This window comes from Phoxinus phoxinus (genome assembly GCF_949152265.1).
Source record: "Phoxinus phoxinus genome assembly, chromosome: 2".
Classification (NCBI taxonomy): Eukaryota; Metazoa; Chordata; class Actinopteri; order Cypriniformes; family Leuciscidae; genus Phoxinus; species Phoxinus phoxinus.
This window is the reverse complement of record NC_136877.1, coordinates 18,687,014-18,693,013: the sequence shown is the minus strand read 5'-3', so window position 1 is coordinate 18,693,013 and position 6,000 is coordinate 18,687,014.

Below are 6,000 nucleotides of genomic sequence, written 5' to 3'. Positions count from 1 at the left end.
TTTGCATATTCATAGAATCGCGTATACTAATTCAAGCGTAGTTAAATTCAAGGTATTTTAAAGCATGAAGAATATTTAGTTTTCTCAAAGTTCCGTTTTCCGAGTCAAAAAGATTGTGTTTCGAATTCAATACAAATATTGGTTTGTCACTGTGGCGAGCAGTTGTTCGTGAGGGACTGCTGCCTTTAATAAACGTAAAATAAACAAAAACAAAACGAAAGTAAAGTCTTTGAATGTTCGCCGGTTCCCGCCTCCTCCTACTCATAACATCTAACCTTGCTATACTGGTGCTGAAACCTGGGAGGAAGGAGGAACACGCTGTCGGAGAGCCCTCGCTGCTGAGGGGGATCGCGGTGCTGAGGAAGTCGGGCAGCAAAAGAGTGGAGACCGCCAATGGTTGCCCGAGGCGATGGTGCTGGAGCGATTAAACAGAGTTCATAAGCCTGTGGTTGAGGAGGGGTGGCTGCCGTCTGAGAGGGAGTGGAGGAGTCGCTCCCGTTCGCCGTGGGCCAGAGCCTGTTGCCGTCAGCCAGGATGGGGTACTCGCTGCCGGCTGCCCTCAACTGGAGGAGCCATCCAGGAGCGTCGAGCCGTCCGTGGGAAAACGACGCGAGGCCGGTGGCATGATTGATAATGAGCGACACTTGCACGACACACTCGTATTTCTCACGGAGGACAGGAAGCCTAAAAAGGTGAACGACGACGATGAAGGACGAGCGGGGCCAGGCCTGGATTTTATTTGATGTTTTGTTTCTGTTTTATGTGGCAGCAGTCGTCCGTGAGGGACTGCTGCCTTTACTTACGTTTTGTATTTGTTTATTTTACGTTTATTAAAGTCTTTGAATGTTCGCCGGTTCCCGCCTCCTTCTACCCACAACATCTACCATTGCTACAGTCACGATCAACTTCAAGGACACATATTTTCATATAGAAATTCTGCCACAACACAGGAACTTCCTGAGGTTTGCCTTCTGGGGCGAAGCTTACCAACATCGGGTTCTTCCATAAGGCCTACAGCCTTGCATTTTGTGTATGTACATACACAAAATGCATAGATGCAGTTCTGGTTCCGTTGCGACTCCAGATTTTACGAAGTAATGGTGGATTTCATAGCTGTACAAGAAAAAGTGCAATGCCCCCTGTACTTCTCGCTGACTCCTCCAGCCACCCTGGGTCTGGACGCCATGGCCCATGCATGGCCCAGGAAGCGTCTATACTCGTTTCCACCAATCGCTCTGCTCCCGGGATTACTGGAGAAGTTTCATCAACAAGGGTCATGCCTGTTGCTGACAGCGCCTCGTTGGCCGACCAGAGTCTGGTTCTCAGAAATAATATCTCCCCTTGATGGCTTGCCGTGGGCGATACCGAATAGAAGAGATCTCCTGTCTCAGGCGCAGGGGACTATATTCCATTCACGGCCTGAGTTATGGAATCTTCATGTCTGGCCCCTGAGTGGGACCGGCCAAGAGATGCTGGACTTTCAGCGGATGTAATAGAGACCATTCTGAGGGCTTGGCTCCCTCCACTACTAGAATGTACGTCCTTAAGTGGCGCGTCTTTGAAAGGTGGTTTACTATACATCATGCAGACCCCGTCCACTGCCAGATCTTTTCAATGCTGGAGTTTCTGCAGGAAAAGCTGCCAGCAGACACATGTCCTGCTACTCTCAGGGTATCTGTGGCCGCCCTTTCGGCGCGATCTGATTATCAGGGTTTCCGTGGGGAAACACCCTTTGATCGCCCGCTTCATTCGTGGAGCAAGGCGACTGAGGAGCACTGCCCACAGGGCTATTAGATCCAACTATTACTTTATATTTAATTTTCATATCTGAAATTACAGCGAGAGGTGAGTCTGTGAAGCCAATATGACTACATAATTAACTTAATGAAAGAAAATGTGCACCGTGTGATATCAAATTCAAATTGGATTGCCATGATAGTCGGTCACATTAGCGCAATACCACAGGCTCAAAAGGTTCATACCTATTTTGGTCACACTTTAGATTAGGGTCCAAATCTCACTACTAACTAACTATTAACTATGACATTTTCTTCAATAAACTCATAATAACTCATAACTCAAATAATACTCAGGTATTATTAAGTATTGGGTTGGAATTGAGGGATGTAGAATATCTAGTCATACAGAAGAAGGCATTAATATGTGCTATACAAGTACTGATAATCAGTAAACAATATCAAAGTAATATACAGTGAGAGTTGAAAGCTAAACTAAAGTCTTACCCTAAATTTGAATTGTGTAGCAATGTACTGTATGACGCACAGCTCACAGTGAAGTCACTTTCAAATCGAGCAACTTATTCAAAAGCTCAACGCTTATTAAAAGATTGGATTTGCCCTGTTTATTGTAGTGTCTCAGAAATGTTATTGATAACAGGCTCCTGTGTCTCACAGGGATTAAAACCAATTTAACCAGGGGGAGATTTGTTCTTTCTGAACACAGAGGGAAAAAAGCACATTCTGATGTGCTGTTGATAGCCTATATTTTAAGAGGTTGTAATAAATAAGAATAAATCATTTTATAAATTAAGTTTTATGTACGATTAGCAATACTTACTTGCTGTATGGAAGTTATAAATGGAATAGAGTCTAAAGATGGACTTTTCACAGACTTCTTTGGGCTTTTCGCATTTCATTTGACACTTATAGTTTAAGACCCACCCACATCTATTTATGTCAAAATACAGATACATATAATTTTGTCACTGCAACATATACAGACACATAAACAAATAATGGCTTTGCTGCACACTTCAGTACTTGTATTGAATTAGAAGTAATGCACTTCTGCTATAAATGTCGGGAAGTAAACAAGTTAGGCCTTGTGAAATACTCCATCATCGATTTAATTAGTCTGGGAAGACAGGCACTAGCATGTTCTGGGGAAAAGGGATTCACCTGGCCCATTTTGATATAAAACAGCACACACGTACACACAGGCGTGCACACTTAACATTTTCTGAACAGTGTGACAAAGGCAAATGTGAGAAGACATCCCTTGTGACAAAAACGTTCTCGGTTACTAACGTAACCTCGGTTCTCTCTAGAGAGAGGAACGAGTACTGCGTTGTCGTAGCAACGCATTGGGGAAATTCCTTTTCCACGAGAATACTGAAGCAAAAATTATCCTTAATTTTGTATCAATGTAAAACGCATTGCCACAGCATACAGACCTAGGCGAGACAGCTCGCGCGAGTATTGGCTGCTGTGAGGCAAATGCTTAAGCCAATCGAGCGAGCCCTTGAGTGACGTCACACCCAATGAGGGCGCTTCGCGCTCTCCTGCGTCACGTCCCGCCGAAACGGGCGTGGCTTAGGGCTATATATTTCGCTCACAGGCTTATGAACTCTGATTTTTAAAGCGAAACAACCAGAGTGCATACACGGCAAGAAACGCAGTACTCGTTCCTCTCTCTAGAGAGAACCGAGGTTACGTTAGTAACAGAGTACGTTCTCTTACGAGAGATACTCTCGTACTGCGTTGTCGTAGCAACGCATTGGGGAACACCCTGTAAGACGCCGTGTGTGCAGTGATCCGACACCATAGACCCAGAGCACTGAGCTGGGGTTTATATAGTACATAATCACCTGTAGGACTCACAGAGAATCCTGAAAGAGGTGGGTTCTAACCACCATCTCCCACAAAAGTGACTGCGTCAGCAGATCAGTATAGAGTTGACTGCGCTTAGCAGATCAATACAGAATTAACTGCGCTTAGCAGTATAGCATAATTAACTGCGCTTAGCAGTTCAGCATAATGATGCCATAATAGACGACTGAAAAGCCAGTCTGACAAATACGGTTATTTAAACCGACAATATCTTAGCCTGTAAGGCGGGTACCTCGAGGTTATAAAACCTGATAAATGTAGACGGTGAGGCCCAGCCTGCCGCCATACAGATATCCTGTAAGGCAATCCCACTCGACCAAGCCCACGAAGAAGCCATGCTTCTCGTGGAGTGCGCTCTAACACCCAAAGGGCACTGAATGCCTTTGGATGCGTGCGCTAGAGCTATAGCGTCCACTATCCATCTGGATAGGCTCTGTTTCGAAGTGGCCAGTCCCTTGAGACGCCCACTGAATGAAACGAAAAGCTGCTCAGTTTGTCTGAAAGTAGACAAGCGCGACACGTAAGCTCTCAACGCCCTCACTGGGCAGATGAAATTTTCGTCCATACTATCCCCGGTGACCGGAAGGGCAGACAGGGAAATAACCTGTGCCCTAAACGGTGTGTTTAGGGATTTTGGAACATAACCATGCTTAGGTTTGAGCACGACTCTGGAGTCGTTAAGCCCAAATTCCATGCATAACGCGCTTCACTGAAGCGAGAGCCAGGAGAAACACCGTCTTGAGCGACAAGTGTTTCATATCAATCTCCTGAAGAGGCTTGAAAGGAGGACCCTTCATGGCGTCCAGCACCGTGGAAAGGTCCCAAATGGGAACTGTGGGAGGTCTGGGTGGATTAAGTCTCCTAGCTCCTTTAAGGAACCGAATGACTAAATCGTTCCTTCCTATGGACTGGCCGGTTTCAGAGAAAGCCGCTATCCAACATCTCTTGTAAGAAGGACAGAACCTCTGTTACTCCGCAGTCTGGGGGTGACACGCCACGAGACGTGCACCAGCCAGAAAAAACTGACCATTTAGACTCATATAGCCGTCGCGTAGACGGAGCTCTAGCTTGTGTGATCGTGTTTAACCCTCCCTTTAACATAGCTCCGGGTGAGGATGCCAAATCGAACCATTTGCTTGAGAGAGAAGATCTCTCCTCAGAGGCACTGGCCACGGGGCGGTGCTGGCTAACTGCATCACAACTGGGAACCAGGGTTGATTCAACCACAGCGGTGCTATCAGCAGCACTGAGCATCCTTCCTCCCTGATCCTCTCCACCACTTGGGTCAGGAGGGAGACAGGGGGAAAAGCATACAGCGGGCGGCGCAGCCACTGATGAGCCAGCGCGTCCTTGCTTTTTGAGAAAAATTCTAGACAGTGAGCGTTTTCTGGAGACGCAAAGAGGTCTACTTCCGCTCTGCCGAATTTCTTCCACAACAGTTGTACTGTGTGTGGGTGCAACGACCATTCTCCTGCCGGAACGCGGTTCCTGGACAGTACGTCTGGTCCAACATTCAGGTGCCCCGGCACGTGCGCCACCCTTAGTGAAAGGAGGTTGCAGCGCGCCCATATCAGAAGGCGTTTGGTCAGCCTGTATAACAACAGGGACCTGAGGCCGCCCTGGCGATTTATGTATGACACCACTGACATGCTGTCAGAACGTATCAGTACATGGCAGCCCATAATCAGGGGACGAAAGCGAGTGAGCGCTTTGCACACTGCTAACATCTCGAGGCAGTTTATGTGGAAGAGCTTCTCTCGCTCTGACCAAAGGCCAAACAGCGGTCTGCCCTCGAGCAGCACTCCCCATCCTGCGTTGGATGCGTCCGTAGACACCACCCTCAGACTCGAGGAAGTCCCCAGGCTTACACCTGACAGGTACCAGTCTTTTGACTTCCACGGTTTCAAAGCTGCAACGCAAGCTTGATTGACCTTGAGGCGAAGCCGACCGGTGGCCCATGCTTTGCAGGGCACCCTCCCTTTGAGCCATATCTGCAGCGGGCGCATGCGCAGCAGGCCCAGCTGCAGTACTGCAGATGCTGAGGCCATCAGACCTAGCATTTTCTGAAAGCTCTTTAGAGGGAGAACAGCGCCGCAGCGGAATGAGCTGACTGTGCGCTGGATGCGCAGCGCGCGCTGTTGTGACAGCTGCGCTGTCATCGACAGCGAGTTCAGTTCCAGTCCCAGAAAATAAATATTCTGACTGGGGGATAGCGAACTCTTTTCCCAGTTTACTGTGAGACCGAGATTCTCGAGGTGACTCAGCAGCAGGGCTCTGTGCGTCACTATCTCTGAATGAGATTGGGCTAGAATGAGCCAATCGTCCGAATAGTTCAGCACTCGAACACCCTGCATTTTGAGGGGAGCGAGTG